The sequence below is a fragment of the Typopeltis vanoorti genome, chromosome 21, assembly GCF_054136105.1.
Source record: "Typopeltis vanoorti isolate ZY-2024b chromosome 21, IOZ_Tvanoo_1.0, whole genome shotgun sequence".
Taxonomy (NCBI): Eukaryota; Metazoa; Arthropoda; class Arachnida; order Uropygi; family Thelyphonidae; genus Typopeltis; species Typopeltis vanoorti.
This window is the reverse complement of record NC_143569.1, coordinates 85342839-85367665: the sequence shown is the minus strand read 5'-3', so window position 1 is coordinate 85367665 and position 24827 is coordinate 85342839. Positions and strand designations below refer to the sequence as shown.

The 24827-nt window shown below is 35.4% G+C and overlaps 1 protein-coding gene across 1 annotated transcript in view; it reads left to right on the top strand.

The window, feature by feature from the left end:
- The window catches only part of Spase25 (Signal peptidase complex subunit Spase25), an 81283-nt gene that overhangs the window by 5303 nt on the left and 51153 nt on the right, over positions 1 to 24827 (top strand). The gene's annotated exons all lie outside the window — the stretch shown is intronic.

Here is a 24827-nt window from a genome sequence, read left to right as displayed (position 1 = left end):
AGAATCTTCTTGAAATTGAACAACTCGCATATGAAGACAACGAACAAATGGAATGTGAAGATGAGGTTCCGTAGGAAATAACAGTCAAAGAACTGGATGGAATATTTTGCAGTTTAGAATCGCTTAAGCAGAAAGTGATGGATATGGATCCAGATGTTAATCAAAGAATGCTTGTTTGCCGAGGTCTGGAGAGTCATTTTGCTTGTCATCGTAGAATTTATGCTGATAAGAAAAAAATCTAAAATTGTTCAAACGACTCTTTATAACTTCTTTTGATTAAAAAAAATTGCAATAACTAATGTAGCTACAAGTATTTATTAAACATTGCATTCATTTTTTATCTCTCCTGAAAGAGTACCATATTAATCGAACTATTAGTATAGTAATTGATCAGGGACGAATTGTACTTTTTACCATTGATTATTAGATTTGATTAACGCGATTTTGATATATGCCGTGACATCGAGGGATTACTTAACCCTCGTACATTTGGTTCAAGCTATATAAAGTTTATATAAAGATACAGTTACACTAAAGCAGTAAATTAACAGAATAAATTGAAATAAATCAAGATAAATCAAGACAGGGATGTACCTTTTCTCCATCTCTATTCAATATATATATATACACACAGTCGGGTCACTTTTTATGCAGTAGATATGCTTTACAGAAAACAGCATATAAAAAAATCACACAAAAAAAAAAACCTAACTTACGTTGAAAAATTAGGGATACGTTCCATACTTTTCTAAAACCGCATAAAACCAAAGCAATGAATTAAAACAAACCTAAAATCGCATAAAAAAGTTTATAAAAATTCAGGGAAATAAGAATGCCTAAGTTTGTTTTAAAGCTTTATTCATTTAATTTTATTGAAAAGTAACAATTTTTTTTTTTTTTTTTTACATTTGTCATCAGAATTATCGTTGCTATTAGACTATATTCGGCAACGTTTACGAACTGGTGCGAAATCACTTTCATCACCAGAAGAGATAGTCAGTGCATCAGATCTGTATGGTAAAGGCAATGGTTCTTCACAAACAGAATTAGCTTCATTCTGTGCTGATTTTTTTTTCTTCTGACAATGCAATCAGTGATTAAACTTTGTGATGATGATTTTATTAATTTTTTATACAGCTCGCGATATCCAGACACAGTTCTTCAGCTCACAGTTCAAGACCTTCTCAAATTATATTTGCAGTAAGGGAGGCCAGGTTTTTCTTCCGCTTCACTATCTTTTTATGGATCTTCGATATCTAAAATTAATTGATATCCAATAATATTGTCACTTAAGGCATTATCCACCAGCAATTCGTGTACATCATTCCAACTAAATGTATCAAAATCTTCTCCACCAATTTCCTGTGCTAAAGTAATGATTTCAGCTGATAACGTCGATGTTTGCATGGTTGCACTATTTGCAACACATCCAGGCCAAGCTGCTTTCCAGCAGGCATTTAAAGTTTGTGGTCTTATTTCAGCGATAGCAGATGCAACTTGATTTAAGCAGTCCAAAATAGAAAATTTTTTCCAAATGTCAGTTACTGTTAATGATTCATTTTCTAGTTTATCCAATATAAATTGAAAAGTGTGCTTAAAGTAATATTTTTTAAAAGTAGCAATTATGCCCTGATCTTTGGGTGGAAAAAACACTATGTGCACATTTGGATGTTCTAAATGTGGATGACTTGGTGCATTGTCAACAATTAAAACTTTAAAATCGAGAGCTTTTTGCTTCATATATGTTTCCACTTCTGGTACAAAGCAATTATTGAACCATTCAGTAAATACAGCAAGAGCTGTTTTAGATCTTTACCTTTTAGAGCATGTGGTCTTAGAGATCGATTTACTAAGTGGGCTTTCAACATTTGATTTCCTGATGCATTTCTACAAAGTAACAACGTTACTCGATCTTTGCTTGCTTTAAACCCACTTGCTTTTTTGATTCTCAGACTTTTCGACGTAAGTTCGACTAGGCATTTTCTTTCAAAACAATCTTGTTTTGAAAGAAATTCAAAATTTTGTCAGCATTAAAACACTAGATCGGGACAATATCCACCATCTTCAATAATTTTGGCTAACTTCTCTTGAAAATTTTTGGCTGCTTCATCTGCTGCTGCAACCTCACCTGTAATCTTCACGTTATGAAGTGCATTCCTTTTTAAAAACCTGGTTAACCATCCTTTGCTAGGCGAAAATTCTTTATCAGCTTGGGAAGCGGAAGTAGATGGCTCCAATTGCTTCATCTGTTCATAAAATCGTAGAGCTTTTTGTTTAATTAAATAACCACTTATAGGAATTCTTCTTTGAGTTAATTCTTCAATCCAAATTATGAGCGCTCGTTCTGTTTTTTTCAAATAAAGCATCTCTTGAGTATGATGATAATTTGGCACTTAGTTTTCTGCCAAAAATGACAGATTTTCTTATTGCGACTTCATTCTTTTTAATTGCTCTTATAGTAGATTAGCCTAAATTAAAATATTTACCAATCACTGTAGATTAATTGTAAAAATTGCAATTTTCATTTCCAACAAAATTGCTTTTCTTTGGTGCTTTTTTCCTCCATTGGGCCAAATTAAATCTTTAAAATAAAATTAGCAAAATTGAGACTTTTGATAATGAAAAGACAAACAATTACTCGCATGCAAAATTAAACTTCACAGACACTGGCTGCTTACACGTTACTCACGTCACACCAGAATGTGTTGCAATACTCTGTTCATTATGTACAATGATACATAAGTTTTTAAGTTATGCACCGCATAACTTCAAATCCTTATAAAAAGAGACCCGAGTGTATATATATATTTATCAGATTATTAAAATATGGAAAACAACAATAAAACAAGTATCCAGTTAACTAGAACTGTTATCAATACAATGCCGTATGCAGATGATCAGATTATATTACAAGACAATGAAGATGACCTTCAAAAATCAGTTTACGAATTAAACAAAATAAGCCAACATTTCAACTTAAAAATATCACAAAAGAAAACAAAGTCAAAAGTCATGGCATTTAAAGGTCAGAATCATGTTAGATCAAAAACAGTTATAGAAAATAAAATAATAGAACAGATGACACAATTTAATTATTTAGGCTGCATAATAACATATCTAAAAGATATAGATATAGATAGAAAAAAACAAGGAAATTTCAGAAAATCTGTAACAATTAAAAGGACACTGAATAAAAAAATACGTGAAACTCGACTAAAATTTTATAAAGTAATGGCCACTCCCACACAGTTAAAAAGAAAGATGAAAGTAAAATACAAGTTAGAGAGATGAGATTTTTAAGAAAAATTAAAGGTTGCACAAAATTGGACCATGTAAGAAATGAAGACATCAGAAAAGAACTAGATATTTATAACATTAATGAGAAGATCAAGAAATATAGAGAGAAATGGAAAGAATATCTAGTTAGGATGGAAAGATATCAGCTACCAAAAGAGGTGGATAGATATAGACCAGAGGGAAGGAAGGGGAGAGGAGAGAGAGGGAGATCAGTAAAGGCAAAACAGGCAAAAGCCTATTCCTTAAAGAGAAGGTGATAGATGATTTTAACAAAGTGAAATACTACTCCTTGCTTACTGAAGGCTTGAAGTATCTGTTTCCATGTTTGGTCTTCAGAGCAAGCTGCACAGTTCTGTCTTGCATGCAGTGTGGTTGATGCTCTTCAGATACATGCCAGATAAACTATAGTGATCCCAAACCCTCGATCACACATGAGGGTATAGCATTAATTTGGTTCTGCAGGCTGGTTAGTAGATTTTACATGTGATTGGATCTGATATTTTCCAACCAGCTAGTGAATGATCTTGCTGCCACCTACTCGTCCAGATCATGTATAGAAGAAGGCAAAGTATGGTGATGTGAAGGGTCACTGTCTGGGTCATGAATGAACAGGACACTGTGTTCAACAACCATGTGTGGGCAGTATGTTTGTGATTCTTTTCCTTTCCTTTATTCTATTCTGCATTTAACTCCACTTTTATCAGCAGTGAAGAACAAATTACTAAAATATACTTCATCATCAAATTCCTGCCATGTACCCTCAAGGGGTGTACAGAATATGATAGTACTATATGAAAAATTTACATCATTACTAACTTCCTATCAGCAATTTTCCTCCAAATCAGTCTGTTACTTGTCAAGACCCCAACATTATCAGATCTTATATTTCTATCGTCTAAGGAACTAAGTACCGTATCAATCCAACTATATCTTGGTCTTCCTCTGGGTTGTATTCCTTCCAACCTGGCAGAGAACACTTGTTTTGCTAATCTTTCCTCGCCCATTCTGTTTAAGTGACCATATCACCTGGGATTAGCTCTGCTAATGCATTCCTGGATGCTGACAATATCAAGTTCTTTCCTAATATCCTCGTTTTTAATATGATATTGCCATTGATGCCATCTGTTCATACCTCTAATCTTTCTCAGGACTCTCATAACTGCGGTCTCTAGGCTTTGGTCAAGTGTTTTACTTCTGACCCAGCTCTCAGATCCATAAGTTAAAATTGGTTTGAACATTGTCTTCTATACAGCTGATTTAGTGTTCCGACTAATTTCTCTCTTATTCCATATGAATTTATTCAGTTGATTTCCTATCATACCAGCTTTATTGTTTCTGTTGTCTGTTACCATATTTAATTTATTGTCTTCACTAAAAATTGTGCCTAAGTAGCTGAAATGTTTTACTTGTTGCACAGGTTCTCCGTTCACAATTCAGTTGACATTTTCAACGATTCTGCCTATTTTCATTGTCTTTATCTTTTTATTGCTGACCTTCATACCATATCTATTACAACAATTATTCAATTTAGTCAGGGAATCTTGTAGCAGATTTATTTAGAAGTATAACATCGTCCACATAAAGCAAAAAAAAGAACAAAAAACTTTAGTTCCTGTTCTCAAACTCTTTCATATTTTCTTCAATAATCTTTGTGTATTTTAGTCTACAGTTCACATCTGAGAGCTGTTCAACTTTTATTTGCTTTAAAACTTTCTTACATGTTATTCTTTTCAGTATGAAATTCAATTTCATCCTGCTCATTACTAAATGGCGATCACTTCCAATTTCAAATCCTCTGTACACTTTGTTGTCCCTCACCAGGGAGAAAACATCACTTCAACAATAACATAGTCAACGAGACTTTTCTTAAGAGATCCTCTTCTCTCCATGTGAATTTGTGCACATTTTTATGTTGGAACATGGTGTTAGTAATAACCATTCCATGTATTGAGCAGAAATCCAACAGATATTTGCCATTATTATTAGCTTTGCTCTTTTCTCCAAATTTTTCCAAAATATTTTTGTATGTCTGACAATCATTTTCTACTCTGCTATTTAGATACCCAAGAAGGACCAACTTTTTCTCTTTCATTTTGTCAGTTGCTTTTTCTAAAGCCTCAGAAAATTTCTCCACTTGTACCTTAATAAAACCTTCTGTGGGACCATAGGCACAAATAAGTCTCATTGTCCAGTTCCTCATTCTCATATTTGCCCACATTACTCTGCTTGAGACTGCCTGCCATTCAAGAAGATTAGGCTCATATTTTGTTTTGAATACTATGACTACTCCTTCTTTTCCTTGTTTGTCATTGCCTGAATATAACATTTTGTATTTATTGCTCAGAAAAATCTCACTAGTTTTTGTCTTTTTTTGTTTCAGTCACCCCTATTATGTCGATATAGTACTTATCTAATTCCTCAGCTATCTTCATTTCTTTGCAATTTAGGCTTCTTATGTTGATAGTACCGATCTGTAACTCTGGTGATGTTGAGTTGGGGTGTGTTTTCAGATTTGTTCCAGTAGCTGACTTTTCAAGGATGGGCTGGCAATTTGGGATTTAGCCGAACACATTGTATTCTTAATGGCTTAAACCTAAATACAAAATGATATATAAAAAATACAACATGACAAAATTTCATGCTGGCTGAAGCATCGCTCGGTTAAACAAGGCTCCCATTGTTTTCTCCAGGGCGAACAGCGAAAAGTCAAGTTTTCAGATAAAACAAATCTGAAAACACACCCCAATTCAACATCACCAGAGTTAAAGAACGGTACTATCAACATAAGAAGCCTGAATAGCAAAGAAATGGAGCTAGCCGAGGAATTAGATAAGTACCAGATCGACATAATAGGGGTGACTGAAACAAAACAGACAAAAACTGGTGATATCTTTTTGAGCAATAAATACAAAATGTTATCTTCAGGCAATGACAATTGAGGAAAAGGAATAGCCATAGTATTCAACACTACATAAGAAGCTAATCTTCTTGAATGGCAGGCAGTCTCGAGTAGAGTGATGTGGACAATTATGAGAATGGGGAACTGGACAATGAGACTTATTTGTGCCTATGGTCCCACATGAGGTTTCTACTAAGGTAGAAGTGGAGGAATTTTTTGAGTCTTTAGAGAAAGCAACTGACACAACGAAAAAGGAAACGTTGGTCCTTGTTGGGGATCTAAATAGCATAGTAGAAAATTATTTTCAGACATACAAAAATATTTTGGGAAAATTTGGAGAAAAGAGCAAAGCTAATAATAATGGCAAATACCTGTTGGATTTCTGCTCAGGACATGGACTGGTTATTACTAACGCCATATTCCAGCATAAAAACGTGCACAAATTCACATGGAGAGAAGAAGCAAGGAATAAGAAAATTCTCATTGATTATGTTATTGTTGATAGTGATGTTTTTTCCATGGTGCAGGACAGCAGAGTGTACAGAGGATTTGAAATCGGAAGTGATCACTATTTAGTCTTGAGCAGGATAAAATTGAATTTCATATTCAAAAGAATAACACGTAAGAAAGGTTTAAAGCAAACATAAGTTGAGCAGCTCTCAGATCTGAACTGTAGACTAAAATACACAAAAATTATCGAAGAAAAAATGAAAGAGTTTGAGAACAGGAACCAACCCTTGGAGATTCAGTGGCAATCTTGAAGAGAACCCTGATGGATTCAGCTAGAGAGGCATGTGGTGAAATTGTCTGCAAGGATAGAAAAATTAGAACTCCATGGTGGACACAGGAAGTTAGAGGCAGTGAAGGAGAAGAAAAAAGCATATCAAAAGTTTCTGGCAAATAAGTCATCTTGTGCTCTTAGAGAATACAGAGACAAATGTAAGAAATCTAAACACTGTAAAACTAGCTAAACAAAAGTCATGGGAGAACTTTGGCAAGAACATGGAAAATAAATATCAAGAAGGTGGCAAAATATTCTGGAGTTTGAAGAAGCTTAGGAATGGAGGAATGAGTGCTGTAAAAGGAATTAGAGATGATAAAGGTGACATGAAAACTGGAGAGAAAGAGATATCCTTGCAGTATGGAGTAATTACTTTGAAAAACTGCTAAATGAATCAAGCAGTGAGGACAGCACAGTGGTAAAAAACACTGACCAGGCATGCAGTCAGGAATACATATCCGTACTTGAAGTAGAAAAGCCATTAAATTCTTGAAATGTGGAAAGGCAGCAGGAGTAGATGATATTCGACCAGAAATGCTGAAGTACAGCAGTATAAAAGTCTTACAGTGGCTGCACTGCATAGTTCAGAATGCTGGAGAAAGGGACAAATTCCCGATGATTGGAGGTAGAGCTCTCATAGTACCCATGTATAAAAAATGAAATAAAACTGAATGTTAGAATTACAGAGGTATTTCCCTACTGAGTGTTCCTGGTAAGATATATGCAAGTATACATGAGAATCGGTTGAGAAGAATTGTGGAAGAAAAGCTTGGTGAAGAACAAGCTGGATTCAGGTCAAATAAAGGCTGTCAGGATCAGATCTTCACTTTACAACAAATAGAGGAGAAATCATGGGAATATAACAAAGATCTGTATTTAAGTTTTGTCGATTTGCAAAAGACTAATGACAAGATGCCAGAGAGAAGCTATTCAATACGCTACAGTTATATAGTGTCATTGGGGCATTATATCAAGCAATACTTAGTCTTTATTTATGTTGTAAGTCAGCAGTTAGAATTGAAGGAAGTGCAAGAAGATGGTTTAATGTTAAATCTAGTGTCAGACAAGGATGTACATTATACCCTCTGTTATTCATTATCTATATGGATGACATTATGAAGGAAAGTGCTATTCAACCTGATATCAAAATTGGAGATGTTAATGTCAACTCTTTGCTTTATGTGGATGATGTTATACTTCTAAATAAATCTGCTACTAGTCTTCAAGATTCACTGATTAAATTGAATTACTGTTGTAATAGATATGGTATGAGGGTCAGCAATAAAAAGACAAAGACTATGAAAATAGGCAGAATCATTGAAAGTGTCAACTGTGTTGTGAATGGAGAACCTGTGGAACAAGTAAAACATTTCAGCTTAGGCACGGTTTTTAGTGAAGATGGTAAATTAAATATAGAAATAGATAAACAGAATCAACAAAGCTGGTATGGTAGGAAGTCAATTGAATAAATTTGTATGGAATAAGAGAAAAATTAGTCGGAACAATAAATTAGCTGTATAGAAGACAGTGTTCAAATCAGTTTTAACTTATGGATCTGAGAGCTGGGTCAGAAGTAAAACACCTGACCAAAGCCTAGAGACCGCAGATATGAGAGTCCTGAGAAAGATCAGAGGCGTGAACAGATGGCATCAATGGCAATATCATATTAAAAACGAGGATATTAAGAAAGAACTTGATATTGTCAGCATCCAGCAATGCGTTAGGAGAGCTAATCTCAGTTGGTATGATCACTTAAACAGAATGGGCGAGGAAAGTTTAGTAAAGCAAGTGTTCTCTTCCAGGTTGGCAGGAAAACGACCCAGAGGAAGACTAAGAAACAGGTGGATTGATACTGTAGAAAGTGCCTTAGACGATAGAAATGTAAGATCTAATAATGTTGGAGTCTTGACAAGTAACAGACTGATTTGGCGGAAAATTGCAGATAGGAAGTTAGTAATGATGTAAATTTTTCATGTAGTACTATCATATCCACCCCTTGAGGGTACTTGGCAGGAATTTGATGATGTTTCTTCAGTTTGTCAAATGAAGAAAAGTTTAGTATGCAGTCATCATTGAAGCTAGAAATTGGATTTCATGTTAATGAGAGATGATCAATATGTCATTATGTACAGATAGATAATAGGTAGATGAAAGTACAAAACACTGGGCTATTCAACATCAGTGGAAATCTGAAGTGAGAAAGCCATCTACCAGGAGAAATAGTTAATGACTATACAGGAAGCTGGAGTTTAAACTGTAAAAACTAAAAGGAAATTAAGATGGTAGTCTACCGAGCATGCCCCCTGAGCTGGACCTGATTAAATATCCTGGAAATGTCATGAATGGAAGTTTCAACAAATTTTTTCATGGCTTGTGTCAAAGGTGGGCAGTGAGGGCTAGGAGATTGACTGTGAATCAAAAATGGTCAAATCCTCATCACCGTCGCCAATTAGTTGGTGAGCTTTCACGTTATGAAGTTAACCGTTGACCTTCTTCTTAGTTTTTGAGAATACTGAAATTATAGAGGATTCTCCATGAGAAATACTATAGGCACTGTAAATCTTACATGTAACACATTTCTTCAAGGGAGGATTGGGTTGGTGCAGGTGAAAGTAAGGCTGTAGAAACTTTGTTTAGCTTAGGGCAGTGTTTCTCAACCTGTGGTCTGCGACGATGGGACAGTTGGTCCGCAGGCAGACTTAAATTAATTAAATAAATATATATTTTTGAATTATTCCAAAAAAAAAATAATTAAAATTTAATAAGTAAAAATTATTGATATCAAATGGAGACCTTAAAAAACCAACAAATAGCGTCAGAATGTTCACAGGCAGAAGCAATAAATCTATGTTGTTGTTCACTTCATTCTTTTATTATTCATCATTCTGCCACTAAATTTGTAGCAGCAGAATGACGAATTATAAAAGAGGAGTGAAGTGAACAACAATATAGTTTTATTGCTTCCACCTTCCCTTGCTGTTTTCTCAGATTTGAAGTGAACATGTGTTATTCTCATTTCAACCAATTGTTGTTTATTGATTTTTATTATTGAAAGTTTCCCTCCTTCAACCAAGACTCAGTATATCTTTAGAAGTGCTAAGTGATACTTGAACAAATTGTATCGTGAGTTAACCCCAGTATTTATGTATTTTTCGGAAACGTTTTTTAATTATGGAAAAGTGGCTTAGAACTAAGACTTTGAAAAGAAGAACAAACGAAACAGGTGAAGCTAACCCTAATTGTGATATACGTGTTGTAACGGCGAGTAAATCTGATACTATTAAAGTAGAAGAAACAAGCAGTTCAAAGAAAAAATACAGTAGGAAATATAACAGTTCATATTTGGAATTCTTGTTTACTTGTGTGGAGATGAAAGTGAACAGAAACCTCAATGTGTTTTGTGCTATGAAGTGTTGTCGAACGAGTGCACGAAGCCTGCAAAACTCCGACATTTAGAAACTAAATATTGTGATGTGAAAAATAAGCGAATTGAATTTTTTTCAGCGACGCTTAGGGACATTAAATCATGGGAAAGATATAGTTTCGGCCATGGGTTCCATTAATAGCAATGCACTGGAAGCATCCTATCTCTTAAGTTTGCGCGTACTGAAAACAGGGAAACCTCATTCTATTGCCGAAAATTTGCTACTTCCAGCTATAAAACATGGGGTAACAACTATGTTTGGCAACAAGTTATTAAAAGATGTTGATTTGATTCCTCTTTCAAATGACACTGTTAGTTATAGAATTAATGATATGGCAGGTGATGTAGAATCTCAGTTAATCGAAAGAGTTAAGAAGAGCCCTTATTATGCGTTACAAATAGACGAGACTACTGATGTTACAAATGATGCACAGTTAATATGTTACGTAAGATATGCACATGATAACAACATTCATGATGATATTCTGTTTTTTGAACTTTGCCATCCTGAACAACTGGAGAAGAAATATTTCACACTCACAATATAGTAATTACATAATATACAAAAGGATCCAGTGGGGAAAAATGTATAGGCTCCTGTTCGGATGGAGCTCGCACCCTTACAGGGCAAGCATAGTTGGATTGTTTGTATGGTCAAGGAAGTAGCTCCATATATGAATTGGATACATTGTTTAATACATAGGAAGCATTAGCCTCCAAAGGAATGCCACCATCATTTTAAACTGTGCTATACAACGCTATAAAGCTAGTTAATTTTATTAAAGCTTGACTGTTAAATAACAGGTTATTTTCAGTACTCTGCGATGAAACGGACATTGAATATATATGTACAACTTTTGCTTCATTCTGAAATTCGCTGGCTTCCAGGGGTAAAGTATAGTAGTAATAAGATTATTTCAATTAAGGCACAAAGTTTTATTATTTGTAAATGAACGTAATTCATTCTGATTTTGCATCACTCCTTGTTGAAGAAATATGGTTATCAACACTATCCAATCTTTCAGACATTTTTTTGAAATTAAATGAACTAAATCTCTCCTTTCAGGGAAATTCTTTAACTGTTCTTGATGTCCACAACAAAATAAAGGCATTTGAGGAAAAAACTGGTTTTATGGATTAATTATGTAAAAGACAGACAATTTGCACCTTTTTCAACATTAGAATCCTTTTTAGTGGAAAATGATCTTTTTGTTGATTCTAAGTTTCCAGAAACTTAGAATCAACAAAAAGATCTGAAATGAAATTTTGAAATATTTTCCGAATAACTCTTATAAGAAATTTCTGTGGGCTTGCGATTCATTTCAGGCTTGCAGTCATGGGAATGACCTTTCGTTATCGAAAAAAGAACAGTTGATTGAGCTTTCAAGTAACAGTGGACTTAAAATGCAATTCTTAGATCTTGGTTTGGCTCGATTTTGGATCTCGCCTTCAGTGAGAAGTGAATTTGCTGAATTATCTGAAGAAGCATTGAAAATCGTCATGCAGTTTTCTACAACCTATCTTTGTGAGAAAGGATTTTTATCGCTTCTTCAAATAAAAACAAAATTCAGAAATTGTCTTAGTGTGTGTGCTGATCTATGACTGAAGTTGACCAATATTGAACCAGATATCCAGCAACTCTGCATGGTTGAGCCAAGCTCAACCATCCCATTAAAAGTAAGTAGTAACATAATTATATCATATTATTTATTTGTTTAATAAAATTAAAACTTTGTTCAATGATGATAAACTTTTAATCGTTTACTTCCAATTTAATTATGTTTCAATATGTATTCGAAAGATGCTTTTAGATTTAATGTTATAAATGGCACAATTTTTTTCCAAAATGTTGGTAATTCCTACATAGGTTTTTAAAAAATTACAAAAAGTCAAAACGCTGTATTGGGAAATAAATTAAAAACACTGTTTATTTTTGAAGTAAAACTTTAATTTCAACATTTTAAAATATTATTTTTCTTGCTTTTCTGTTCGCAAAATTGTCGATGATATTGTCAGTCTCTTTCATGACTCAGTTGCTGTTTTATAGACAGTATGGCAAGATTTCTTCAACCCCAAAAAAATGGTGCCAGGGCCGGATCCCCCCCAGCTACGTCTCTGTAACTTAGTGGTCCGTAGAATTGTTTTAGGCATTTTACTGGTCCTTGGGCTTAGAAAGGTTGAGAAACACTGGCTTATGGAGATTAAGGACACTTTCAAGAATGTGTGGCTGTTCTGTTTGTCATGTTCATGCGATGTAAATAAGATTATTCCATAAAAAATAAAAATAAAAAAAAGGAGGAAAACATTGCTATTTCAAATGAAATAAATTTACTATTAGTATAGATATGTGGAATTTTTGAAGCGGCACCTCTTGTGTTATTTTATTTTCAAAAAATTATATAGGTGTGTGCTTGCAAAGTGAAAGACATTTTTATTTCGTGTAAAATAAAATATAATTTTATTTCTTAAAATAAAATATAATCTGAAATATATGTAGACAGCTTGAATGTTTGGTTTCCTTCCATCGAAAATTCTATTCATCAGTAACTATGGTTTGGCTTAATTGTAACACATAATTGTTTTTTGGAATTTTCTTTTTTAAGACAGTTTTTACATTACAAAATTTCTTTAATGAAATGTTTTTGTTATGATGCTGCAGATGAGTTGCAAATCAATTTCCTGGTATATATATCTTCAAGGGGTGTAGAGCTGTACTTTCCTGACAGTACCACATGATTAACTTTACATCTCCAGATTAGTCTGTTACTTATTTCTAACATTTTGGTCTTCTAAGGCACTTCTGAATGAATCAGTCTACCTAGATCTTGGTCTTATGTGGTTCTTTTTTTTTCCTGACATCTTAGCATCAAACACTTGCTTTGCATTAACATCCAACTGGCCATGACGTCTATAGATGTCGAGCTAAATCTGGATACGAAACTCTAAAACCCATGAATAACATGGATCAGAAGTGCAATTTGACAGATATGATAACAAAAGCATAATAGTTTGTGGACTTTCACTGTTAACCTCCCTACCGGCCAATGTGGATAGTGACCGGTAGGGAGGTTAACAGTGAAAGTCCACAAACTATTATGCTTTTGTTACAAATTTGTCTGGTTGATTCCATGATGGTTATTTGTTTAATATGCTACAAAGAATTATAATGCTCTCAATTCTTTTTTTTTTTTGCATGTTCAAGCTGAGTTAAATTTTACATTTTTAACACATTTTGTAATGATTGTAACGATGTATTAAATAGTTTCTCTCTCTCTCTCACTACCAATAATTGTCTTGAAAGTTTATTTTCCACTTGGTTAGAGTATAATAAATTTAGTTTAATCCTTTATCCAAGTGTGAACAAACAAAGTTTGCACCTGAAAGTATCTTCAGGACTGGGTTAAGGTGATACAACACCTGGGCAACTCGTTGCAAAGGTGGAGCAAGCTACCAACACTCCTATCTTAGTATCTCCTATAATGCAAAACACATCTCCTTGCGGATATGTCTAATGTTATGCATTAAGGGAAGGGCCATGTTTTCATATGCTCCACCTTTCCATATGTTCCACATTTCATATGCTCCACCTTTGCAACGAGTTGCCCAGGTGTTGTATCACCTTAACCCAGTCCTGAAGATACTTTCAGGCGCAAACTTTGTTTGCTCACACTTGGATAAAGGATTAAACTAAATTTATTATACAATAATTGTCTGGACAGCCCTGTTATTTGAAGTTATGGAACATTCCAGGTTTGTTAATAACATACAAACCAGTGTACAGATAATAGGAATCAGTATTTTATCGTAGCATTTGAATATGTGGTATGGCAATGCAACGTGAACTTAGTGACTTCAAGAGAGAGGTGTCATCAGATGTCACCATGGGCTGTCACATCAATGTGACAGCCCATGATGACACCTCACACGCATGTCCATATGTGTTATTCTCACTCAACTGGAGCATCCAAAATCAACAGTTGGTGATGTGATTGATAAATGGAGACATTCTGGCATCACTAATGCATAAAAACGCCCAGGGCAGCTGCCGAAAATGACTGACAGGGACAGGAGAGTGTTAAAGCAGGTAACATGCAAAAACCGGTTACAGTCGGCACAGACCATCTGTGATGAGTTCCAGAGCACCAGTAACACCATGGCGAGCACTAATCAATCTTTCATACTTACCCTTTCTTCTGCTAGTCATACTATTATATAATTAATTCTTTTCTGTCTCTCCCAATCTTTTTTTTTTCATATGCCAATTTGTTCCCATTCATTACACAATCAGTTTCCTTTCCTGTACATCATGCATCTAATGAGTACACCTTGTTTTATGCCTTCTCCATAACATCTTCAACAACTGCTGCATAATTTCATGGTTATTCATTTCACTTCCAATCTGTTTGTCTCTGACTTCAGGGACACTGTCATTGCCTTCTGCAGCTTCATGCTACAGAAGATTGCCAGTCTTGTTTCCTGAATTTGTTCATTGTGTCCTACTCTGTAGTTCCACACATCTGTTTTTCAGCAAAATCTGCACCTGCCTGGCCACTTTCCATGTTTAAAATCATATCACTTTTTGGCATGTGACTTCTCTTATCACTGTATGAGCTGTTATATTCAACAGATGCACTGCTTGTGCAGCCTCTTCCACATGCTCTGTAAAAGTAGTTATCATTAAGCAACTCAAGAAACTTATTCTCCTTACTCACACATTATTTCTCTTTCCAGTCAATTCTTCTGTAGTTAAAGGTGTTTATTATGATTACTTATCATTGTTGGGAAGTTAGCTGACTGTTTATTATTCTTACTTGATTATAATCGTGATTTCACTGAAAATGGATTAAGTATGGGTCGGTGATGCACGACATATAGCCTCTCCTAGTCAAGTCAACTCTGCCTTCTTGTGCTGTGGCCTGCTTCTGTTAAGGGGCTCTGGCAACAGGGAGTATTCCTGCTGCTGCATTTATTTCTTCCTGTTTGGAAGAAGTGCCAACCAGACCTACTAGGTAGTTATTAGGCACCTGAAGTGGCTGTTGCCATGATGGTTTCTAGAGCAAGGGTTCTGGTTTCTGTACCCTCTCCAATCTTTCAATATGCAGAGTTCCAGATCTCTTCCTCCCATCTTCTGGTATAAAGCAGTTCTGTAAGCCAGCCATCAGTTATGGGACCAAACCAGATGGTAATGCATTTTAGGAGGCTTCCTGATCACCTGGTGCATAATCTTGCTACCAGGTCATGTCTGGGTGACAGTACATGTCCATGCTTGACAGTGTTCCCTGGAGACTTTTCTTGGTTCTTGGAGACTGGATACTACTTGTATGGGCAACATGTCAAGGGTCTATTTTCTCTCACTGCATGTTCTTCTCTTTTTCTCATCAGCTCCAAAAAAACTAGAATGGGAGTAAATCTAAAAAAGTAACAGTATCACTGCAGTTAAATTAACACGTTTGCTGCCACGCTACTTTGGCATAGTTCAATTTCACTTCAAGGTCAGTACGGGTAATCTCGTTGCTGGCGGTAATTGACATATGAGTATACTCGTAGTTGGCTTGTGAGGAGCATATACCATCTACGAGTATACTCAGTTTTGCTGCTAGCTCCACACGCCAAGCATTTTCACTTCTTCAAGGTCAGTACGGGTAATCTCGTTGCTGGCAGTAAGCATCATACGAGTATACTCGTAGCTGGCTTGTGGGGATCATATACCAACTAAGAGTATACTCGTAGTTGGCAGCGAACATGTTAAAAAAAAACCTCTCTCTAAAATGCAAAAAAACTAAAAATCTTACAAAAAAAAAAAAAACCTTACCTATCCACTTCACTAACATTTGTGTCATCAGTATACTAACTTAAATGATATGCATCAGTACCTTCAGACATCCAAACCTGATATTCTATTTCTGAACTAAACTCCAAATCTATGCCACAGCAACCACAGTCTGTATTAACTGTCCAAATTCTACCCTGTATGATTCCTTCTACCACATGGCAGGTTCTTATGCCTTTGTGAGGCATCCTTGCCAAAGGTATTCTTTCTTCAAATTCTCTGTTAATGCAGATGTTCTTCAGGGCTGTCATTTCATTCATCTTCTTGGTTGATATAGATGACCTGCTCTCATTGACTGCAAACACTTCATAGTTTTGCTGCAGATAGTATTCACTACTCATCTCACTCACATGACAAGCTTTGGAGTGCTTAAATATCTTAAGGTCATCTGTAATAAGTGCCCTTAACAGTAAAAAAACCCTTAAATCTTCTCCGGATACCTTTGCTAATGCTCTGCTTAACAGTCGAGACCAGATCTCTCTTCTTGGACCCAACTATTTCCTACCTTTTCTGGCATAATCATGTCACTTCTGTAGCATACTCAGCTTCCAAAAGCCTTGGCATCCATTTTCACTTGAAGAGAAGAACTGTTCTGAGCAGTTACTTACTCAGTCTTCTTCTTTAGTATTCTGCAATTGAGCAGGTTCTTCTTTTAGTAGCAGAAACTTTCCTTCCACTCTCTTCTGTTCTGAGCCTTCTCTTTCAAGGTTGTGTACCTGTCTCCATCGAGCATGTCATCTAGCATTGTTTTCTTTACTCTTCCTCTAGGTCTTTTTCTGTCTATTTTTACTTCGATGGCATCTCTGATGATTCCATTCCCTCTCAGAATATGTGCGATTCAGTTTCCCTTGCTTCTTTTTATCCTCCTTAACAGACTTCTTTCTTCTACTACTCTTTTTAAGACCTCTTCATTAGTTATTTTATCTGTCCATTTGATTTTTCTATCCTTCTCCAAATCCACATCTCAAAGCTTTCCAAAATCTTAATTTCTTCAATGTCCAAGTTTCAGCTGCATAGAGGGCAACACTCCACACATAACATTTTATTTGTCTTTTCTTTAGGTTTCTATCCATTTTACTTTTGAATAAATTCCATCTTCTATTAAAGGCATCTCTTCCCATCGCTATTCTTGCTTTTATGTCACTTTTACATCTTCCATCACTGCTAATAACGCTTCCTAGATATTTAAATGTCTTTACTTGATTCAGTTTTCCCCCATTTATTCTGATATCTATATTTGCCTCTTTCCTTGCTATTTTCATCACCTTTGTTTTTCTGATGTTAATTTTCATTCCATAATTGATACAGGATTCCAGTAATCTGTTCAACAGATGTTGTAGTCCTGTTTCAGTGTTTGATAGTAATGCTTTGCCATCTGCGTATCTTATTGCAAATATCTGTCTACCTCCAGTCTTTATTTCTTCTTCTGAATTCTCCAGTGCTTCTTTTAGCATTGTTTCGGAATACATGTTGAATAAAATTGGTGACAGAGAACAGCCTTGTCTTACTCCTCGTCCAATGATACCTGGTTCTGTTGTACCATATATGACTCACCATGGCAGTTTGTCTCATATATAGTGAGATAATTAGCCTTCTGTCTTTCCAATCTATACCAATCTTTTCCATTACTTCCACGATCTTATCCCTTACATCACATAGTCAAAAGCTTTCTCAAAATCTATATAACAGATGTTAACTTTTTTATTCACTTCTAGACTTCTTTCACTTGCTATTCTTAACAGTCCAATCACATCTCTTGTTCCCCTATCCTTCCTGAAACCAAACTGATCTTCTCCAAGAAATTCTTCCACTTTAGATGCAATTCTTCGTGTTAAGATTCTCATAAGTATTTTTGATGTATGGGAAATGAAAATGAAACTATAAAAATCACCTATTCCTTCCCATCTGACTTCACAGAGCCCTATGATATCAATTTTTCCTTTGTCCATTTCTTGTATGCGATTTTCTAATTTTCCATATCTGTTCATTGTTCTCACATTCCATGTTGCAATTTTGATTCTCTGATGATTTTTTCAGTTTCAGTTTGTTTATAGCTTGTTTTAAGTCGCTTTTAGAGGTTTCATAGGAAAGAAAATCAGCCCTTGAAGTTTATACTTACTCAGTATAAATCTCAAATTTGCCCATCTTTGGAATATTGCTTTCATGTTTGAGATGTTACATTTAAGATCACCTTAAAAATTCGTGATGCTCTTCAGAAAAAAACATCAGTTGATTAATGATGCCTCTCGCATAGACTCCCCTCAGCCACTGCCTGATAGAAGATTAGATTTCACATTGTGTCTCTTCCACAGATATTGCCATAGCTGTTGTACAATAGAACTAGCATCCATTATTATTATTACATTACACCTCCAGGGAGTCTAAAGACTCATCGAAGGAGGACACCTACTCTACAACTCCGTCTCCACCACTCAGTCCACCATCTACAACTAACCGCAACTACACCAATGCAATCTACTGCCTGGCACTACTGCTAGTATTTCCACATCCATGCCCATGGTGGGATTCAAACCCACAACCTTTTGGCTGGAGAGCAGATATGCTAACCGCTTGGCCAACCAGGCCGGCCAGCATTGTGCCTCCCATTTCTGCCAGGTCTACAGCAACTCGAGCAACAGCACTACACTACCCTCTATAATTGAACTGCATACTCACCGAACCTACTAATCTCAGTCATCTTTCATTTCATTTGCCTCAGTTCTGTGGAAGTATTTCCAAAGGACTACAATCTCCAGCTGTTTTAGAAAAATATCTACAGGTTACTCTGCTCTTGTGTGTGGGAGGAGGGATCTATTTGATGCAAAGGATTTACTTGGGTATATGACGTAATAGAAAAAACTTAGACTAAAAGATGAGGAATTACAATAACAAATGTGCCCACAGAAGAGATATTAATTCTTTTAAAAGATAATATAACTAAAAAAAAGTTATCACTCCTGACCATTGCATAAATTCTGGTTACTTCCTTTTTAAAAATGCTATTTATAAATTTGAACTTCACCTTAGCTATGACCTGTTATCTCCTATATTGGCAAATTTATATTTAGATGCCTTTGAGGAAAAAGTAATCAATTCCTGACCATCGAAGCCAAGATTATGGAAAAAGGTATATTGATGTTTTCTTGGAGTCATGGACTGTATTTCTTAAAACAGTTCCTGAACCATTGGAAGTTAATGGTTCTTTCTTGTTCCTAGTGTTCTTTTGGTGATTTCTTCTAAGTGAAGAAGATCACCAAAGAAAAGAAGTTTCTTCTTCTTACAACCTTTCAGAAGAATGGTTGTTGTAAATAGACTATTAATAAGCTGCTATTTAATCCACCTGCTTCCTGTATTGAAGATAATAGAAATGGTTTTGTATATCAGCTCAGTTTTACCGAAGTTACTGAAATTCTCCAAAAATATAAAATCCGTACTTCTTGTGCTTGAACCAAACTCTTTTCCTTACTTGGTACAGCTGAACTTGACAGCTTATAATATCCAGTTTATTTACCATCTTTGATGTAACTGCACTATGCCCTATTTTAGTCAGATGGAAAAATCCATTGAACTATGCATAGAGGAGCATGTGGGAAACATCACGTGTGGCAGAAGTAGAGCCACTGATCACATTCTTAATTCTGCTAACCCTGATGAAGATTCTATCACTCACCCAGTGATCTGGAACAAATTCTAAAACATTTTTAGATGCTATGAAGCTTGAGAGAAGAATTATTGAATCAACAGAAATTGCTTCAGTCAGGTCCACCTTAATACTAACCTAAGCTATAACCTCTCTGATTGTTACTCCTCATCTATCCAGCTTTGCCTTATTCAAGATCATGCCTTTGTGAACATGCTCATCAACACTGTGGTATCCAGAATTGCTTTCAAATGTCGGCAATCAATTTGCAACTTATTTATAGCTGTTCTCTTGTTATGTTATGCACCCAAATGAAGTAAAAAAGTTTTTTTCACTTTGATGTAACTTGGGTTACATCGAAGTGAAAAATTAAAGATGCCACGAAATTATATTTTTGCTTTGCTCTTGGATAAAGGATGAAACTAAGAATATAATTTCTTGGCATCTTTAATTTAATGGTTTTATTGTCATTCCCCTGGGGCAGAGCTGACTACTACCGGGTGCGTCCCCAGGTGGCGGATCGGGGAACAGCCTTCAGATATGGAGGCTAGCTGCGATATAAGCAGAGCAGTCTGGCAAATAAGCAGCCGTGGACCAACAGCGACTGAGCTATCAGGGCGTGGGGGAGCAGAAGTGGCAACTCTGTTTCACTTAAAACCTTACAAAGCCCAATGACAACTCGGTGACATGGCGAGTAGTGCCACCATTAAATAAGCACCTGCTGGGGTCACTGCCCCTGACATTGGGAAGCAGCATTGTCAGTACTGACACAAGGTTGAAGCCAAATGATGACGGAAAAGCTTGTGATCAGAGATTTGCAGATGTCAATATGATTATATTGTGTACGTCTAATACTGCAGAGCAGAAAGCAAACGGAGAAACTACTGCTCTACCTTATCTCCAGAACAACCACCATGGCGAGCAAACCCTTACAATTGGCCCCAAGTTCCCGGCGTCCCTTAAATGGGATGGGTGCGAAGAATCTCTGGGCTCAAAATGGTGTCCACTTTTAAAATTGCAACTTGGAATGTCAGAACTCTGTATGAAGCTGGCAAATTAAGAAATGCTACAAGAGAAATGAAGAGGCTGGGCATCCGGATTTTGGGAATTTGCGAGACAAGAGGGCCAGGATCTGGAAAGTGTCAACAAGATAATACGACAATGTATTACTCTGGGAATGATGAGAACAAACATCGACATGGTGTAGCTGTAATAGTAGATGAAGAAATCAATAAATCAGTAATAAATTGGATTCCATTTTCTGAAAGGATAATGCTGTTACAACTTAAGGGAAACCCCATTAACATAAATTTCATCCAAGCATATGCACCCACAGCTGACAAAAGTGAAGAAGATGTTGAAGAGTTTTATGAACACCTAAAAGAGATTAAAAACCTAACAAAGAAACATGATATAAACATAGTGATGGGTGACTTCAATGCAAAAGTGGGAAGAGGGGGTGATGGAGAAATTGTTGGCGAACATGGCTTAGGCACCAGAAACGACAGAGGAGATCGCCTAGTCCAGTTCTGTCAGGAAGAAGATCTAACAATAGCAAATACCTGGTTTAAACTTCCACCTAGAAGACTGTACACTTGGAAATCGCCTCAAAATAACCAACATAACATTGTCAGAAATCAAATTGATTATATACTGATAAATAAAAGATTCCACAGTAGTATAAAGAGTGCAAAGACTTATCCTGGAGCAGATATCTCATCAGAAGAAAAAGAGCAGATATCTCAAAAGAAGAAAAAGAAAATTGATGTAGAAAAACTGAAAGACCTGAACATAAATAAAAGTGCCAAGACACAGCTTAACCTGCGATTACAACAGATTAACATAGAAGAAAATAAAAGTGTGGAATCTCTTTGGAATAGCTTAAAGAATGCCATCGTAACAACAAGTATTGAAGAAGTAGGTTATGTGAATAATATAAAACAACAGGAATGGATGACAGATGAGATTCTTTCTCTTATTGATACAAGAAGAATGTACAAAAACAAAGACCTTGCCAGGTATACAGAAACGCATAACATCATCAAGAAAAAAATAAAAGAAGCTAAGGAAAATTGGATGAAAAATTTATGTACTGAAATTGAACTGCTTCAAAAGAAACATGATAATTTCAATCTGTATAAGAAAATCAACGAAATTTCTGGAAAACTGAGGAAAAAGCAAATAGTGTCTCTAAGAGACGAAAATGGAAAAATAGTTCTAGAAGAAGAGAATAAAGCACAGATTTGGATAAAATATGTAACAGAACTTTTCAATGATACTAGACAGAAGCCTATAAATATAAAAGATAACATTCAAGGACCAGCAATCATGAAATGCGAAATAGAGAATGCTATACGAACAAATAAAACAGGAAAAGCCAGTGGACCAGATGGTGTGCAAACAGAATTTTTAAAATTAATAGAACCAGATAACATCAAACTTCTTGAAAAACTATTTAATAAAATATATGAAAGTGATGAATTTCCATCAGATTGCCTCAAATCTACATTTATCACTGTCCCAAAGAAACCCAAAGCAAATTCCTGTGGTCACTTCTGACTTATTAGTCTAATGAGCCAAACATTAAAAATATTTTTGAAAGTAATTCAGAATCGTATTTATAGAAAAAGTGAAGAAACTCTAAGTGAAACACAATTCGGCTTTCGGAATGGTTTTGGTACTAGAGAGGCCCTTTTCTGTACCCAAATATTGATACAAAAATGCATAGTAAAACAGAAATCTGTCTTTATGTGTTTCATAGATTTTGAAAAAGCATTCGACAAAGTCAGACACACTAACTTAATAGAAGTCCTTCAACAAATAAGACTAGATGAACAAGACATAAGACTAATAACAAATCTGTATTGGAATCAGTCAGCTACCGTTCAATTAGACAACATTACCACCAGTGATATTAACATCAAAAGAGGAGTGAGACAAGGATGTGTGCTCTCACCACTCCTGTTCAACATATATTCAGAGGTAATTTTTAAAAAAGCATTGGAAGAATGTTCAGAGGGAATCGCAATAAATGGAAAGATTGTTAACAACCTTCGATATGCAGATGACACCGTGCTAATTGCAGATAATATTATGGATCTCCAAAAACTTATTGACAGAGTATACATAGAAAGCCAAAGAATGGGAATAAATATAAACATCAACAAGACAGAATACATGATCATCAGCAAACATCCAGCCTCATCAATGAAACTGACACTCAATGGGAAAAATATTGATCAAGTGTCAAGATATAAATATCTTGGTTACTGGCTTAATGAACAGTGGGATCCAGAAATAGATATAAAGACAAGGATTGAAGTTGCACGGCAGTCCTTCATGAAAATGAGAACACTATTCTGCAATAAAGACCTAAACATGGAAGTCAGATGCTGAATGCTGAAATGCTATGTGTGGTCTATTCTGCTCTATGGAGTTGAAACATGGACATTGAAGGCGACAACCATCAAGAAAATCGAAGCCTTTGAGATGTGGCTATACAGAAGAATGCTAAAGATATCATGGACAGAAAAAATTACTAATGAAGATGTCTTAAAATCCATTGGCAAAGCTAAACATCTTTTACAAATAATCAAGAAACGAAAAACATCATATCTTGGCTACATCATGAGAAACAGCAAATACCAACTTCTACAAACTATTTTGATAGGAAGAATTATAAAGGAACTAGAGGAAGAAAAAGAATATCATGGTTTGACAACATCAAGACGTGGACAGGAAAGAGCAGTGCACAACTGCTCAGATTAGCACAGGAGCGCAATTTATTCGCCAAGATGGTCGCTGACCTTCGATAGAAGATGGCACAATAAGAAGAAGAATTGTCATTCCTTGACTTATCATTTAAGTTTCTTCTACACATGCACACATAAGTGATTGTCTGAATTATTTGATTTTTAATTACAGTATCCTTTTATTATGCTATATGTTTTTATAACAGTATGATTCTGTCTGTTATTTTCCAAGATGCGTAAATTTATTATTGGTGCCATAATCTGCCAAGGAATTGACAATGTGACCAAAGCAGTATTGCCTTTCAGTGAAGTTCTGTCATATCCACTGATATTCGTCATTCATGCTATCATAGCCAATCTCAGCAAAGTTCTAACTCAGAAGTCACAAGTGTGTCTAACCTTGTTGATTTAGTGGATAGTCTCTTTTTTTTTTAATTTCTGTTGTTTCTGGAAAAGAGAATAGTGTCGTGTGGTAATATTAGAGCTGACAGTGTTGATTATATTATTATTATTTATTATTTTTGCTACACAGGTGCCTCCATGGAGTCTATAGCCTGTGGGAATATGGTAAACTTGTTAGGTAGCGAAGGAGATGGTTGCTGGAGAAACAGAGAAATAGAAATCTGTAGTCACGTTATCATCCCATTGCTCTTGTTTGATCCTCTCAACAGTAATGGAACAATAGTTTGACTGCAGATTTTTGTATTTCCTTTTTTTGAATTGATTGGATATGGACTTACTTCCAATAAGGCTGAATTTGTTGGATTCATTGAACATAAGATGATATAAAGGAAACATGAATTAATTCTGGAGTATAGAATTTGAGTAGTTATGGGTATCAGACTGTTGATATAGGCTCAGCAAGGGCTTGGAATGTTATTTTACTGAAGGAAGAGATGAAGGGAATTGCTTTTGTTATAGTAAGAAGTAATTTCTTTTCTTGTCGTGTAACAGAGATGAAAACTTCACATGCTTTGGTAACTTGCATCTTTCACTCTCAAGTGTACAGACTCAATGAACCAACATTGATTCACTCAAGTATGAGACACATGTAGTATTCCATTTCAGATATGCTAAAAAGAAAACTTGCTCAGAACATTCATAACAAAACAGTCACATTCTTTCATATGAGCACTGCCTTATATTAAACTAAATTTTGTTAAATAAACTGAAAGTATTTGTAATTAAGTAATGTATATAAATA